Raw genomic sequence first — 2500 nt, forward strand, 5'->3', positions numbered from 1 at the left:
AGCTGAAAAAATGACTAAGTCCAACTTGGTCTACCAGTGGTAGGCCCGAAAAAGCTGAAAAAATGACTAAGTCCCACTCGGTCTACCAGTGGTAGGTCGAAAAAGTGCGAAATTTTTCTAAGTCCCCACTTTTGGTCTACCATTTCACGCCAAAAACTAGTGAGGGTGGCGAGCTCCAGGATTTCTGACCCCCTTCGCCCGACTCCCTTGCCCGACGAAGGTGCACTCCGGTCGGCCTCGGAGCGAGTTCGCCCGCGCTCTGGAGGATTTTTCGTCGGGGGGTTTTTCAAAGGGGTGCCGTCGGACTGTTGAGGAGAGTGGCAATCTATAGGGGTCCAAGCACTGGAGATGATTCTCCATTCATTTCTAAGCATGGCAGAGCTTAAATAAAGCCCCATTAATAGTTCCAAAGCGGATTTTTGGACACTATAACACGGACCCGATCCTACCCGACCATGAAGCTCCGCAGGTCGGCCTCCGTCCCGCCCCCCGCCCCCCAGGCGGTACGGAGGAAAAACCAAAACTTCCAGAGACGGTTCCAGGGGGGGTATCTCTTTTATTATTTTGACCCGACCGAATGGACTACCGAGCCCGCCTGGGTAGGCAGCCGCGCGGCCCTCCGTGGCCACTGTGCGCGGTGCGTTCCTACCCGACCCAGCGGGTTAGCCTCCAGGGGGGTCCTCCGTCAGGGGGAGGACCTTTCCGAACCTATCCGAGGGAGTCGTAGACGGCCCGTCTATATATCAATCTGCCCTAACACGATAACCGGTCGGCCCGGAGCCGTCGGACTCGGATGCCTCGGGTGGTCCTCGCGCCCAACCGAGCTCCAGCACCCGGCTTCAAAAAGCTCCGGACCCCCGGTTTCGGAACGAGCGTTTCCTTGTTATCCCCGAAGCAAGCGGGAACTCGCGCAGCGGAGTTGCCACACTAATTTCCACTGGGAGCAATGAGGGGTGAGCTCGGACGAGCCTCTCCTCCCGTCCCCCCCTCCCCGGGGGGTCTTCGGACGGTACGGGGCCGATCCCTCTCCCCTCTAAGAACCAATGGTTTTTTCTGTGACAAAAACCACTCGCAGCAACCTGGTTGATCCTGCCAGTAACATATGCTTGTCTCAAAGATTAAGCCATGCAGGTCTAAGTGCACACGGAAGGTACAGTGAAACTGCGAATGGCTCATTAAATCAGTTATGGTTCCTTTGATCGCTCCACACGTTACTCGGATAACTGTGGTAATTCCAGAGCTAATACATGCAAACGAGCGCTGACCGGTCCTCTCTCGGGGGGGCCGGGATGCGTGCATTTATCAGACCCAAAACCCACCCGGGGGGACCCGCGAGGGTTTCCCCCGGCCCTTTGGTGACTCTAGATAACCTCGGGTCGATCGCGCGCCCACCGCGGCGGCGACGTCTCATTCGATTGTCTGCCCTATCAGCTGTCGATGGTAGCATAGGGGGCTACCATGGTGACCACGGGTAACGGGGAATCAGGGTTCGATTCCGGAGAGGGAGCCTGAGAAATGGCTACCACATCCAAGGAAGGCAGCAGGCGCGCAAATTACCCATTACCGACACGGTGAGGTAGTGACGAAAAATAACGATGCAGGTCTCTTTCGAGGCCCTGTAATCGGAATGAACGTATCCTAAACACATGGGTGAGGACCCATTGGAGGGCAAGTCTGGTGCCAGCAGCCGCGGTAATTCCAGCTCCAATAGCGTATATTAAATTTGCTGCAGTTAAAAAGCTCGTAGTTGGACTTCGGGAGTGGGCTGGCGGTCCGCCGCGAGGCGAGCTACCGCCTGTCCCAGACCCTGCCTCCCGGCGCCCCCCGGATGCCCTTGGTTGGGTGTCCGGTCCTCAGGGGTCCGGAGCGTTTACTTTGAAAAAATCAGAGTGTTCAAAGCGGGCACCAAACTCGCCTGAATGCCTGAGCTAGGAATAATGGAATAGGACTCCGGTTCTATTTTGTGGGTTTCCTGAACCAGGGCCATGATTAAGAGGGACGGCCGGGGGTATTCGTATTGCGCCGCTAGAGGTGAAATTCTTGGACCGGCGCAAGACGGACGAAAGCGAAAGCATTTGCCAAGAATGTTTTCATTAATCAAGAACGAAAGTCGGAGGTTCGAAGACGATCAGATACCGTCGTAGTTCCGACCGTAAACTATGCCGACCCGCGATCCGGCGGCGTTATTCCCATGACCCGCCGGGCAGCGTGCGGGGAAACCAGAGTCTTTGGGTTCCGGGGGGAGTATGGTTGCAAAACTGAAACTTAAAGGAATTGACGGAAGGGCACCACCAGGAGTGGAGCCTGCGGCTTAATTTGACTCAACACGGGGAACCTCACCCGGCCCGGACACGGAAAGGATTGACAGACTGATGGCTCTTTCTCGATTCTGTGGGTGGTGGTGCATGGCCGTTCTTAGTTGGTGGAGTGATTTGTCTGGTTAATTCCGATAACGAACGAGATTCCTTCGTGCTAAATAGTTACGCGGCCCCCCGCGGTC

General features: G+C 56.1%; 1 non-coding gene across 1 annotated transcript in view; it reads left to right on the top strand.

Moving 5' to 3' along the window:
• The first annotated feature begins 1076 nt into the window (after positions 1-1076).
• Positions 1077-2500, top strand: part of LOC125787097 (18S ribosomal RNA) — a 1864-nt gene continuing 440 nt past the window's right edge. The window contains exon 1 of the ribosomal RNA XR_007429015.1: positions 1077-2500. This exon is cut by the window's right edge and continues 440 nt beyond it. This is a non-coding gene — a ribosomal RNA (18S ribosomal RNA).

Source organism: Astyanax mexicanus, chromosome 22, assembly GCF_023375975.1.
Source record: "Astyanax mexicanus isolate ESR-SI-001 chromosome 22, AstMex3_surface, whole genome shotgun sequence".
Lineage (NCBI taxonomy): Eukaryota > Metazoa > Chordata > Actinopteri > Characiformes > Acestrorhamphidae > Astyanax > Astyanax mexicanus.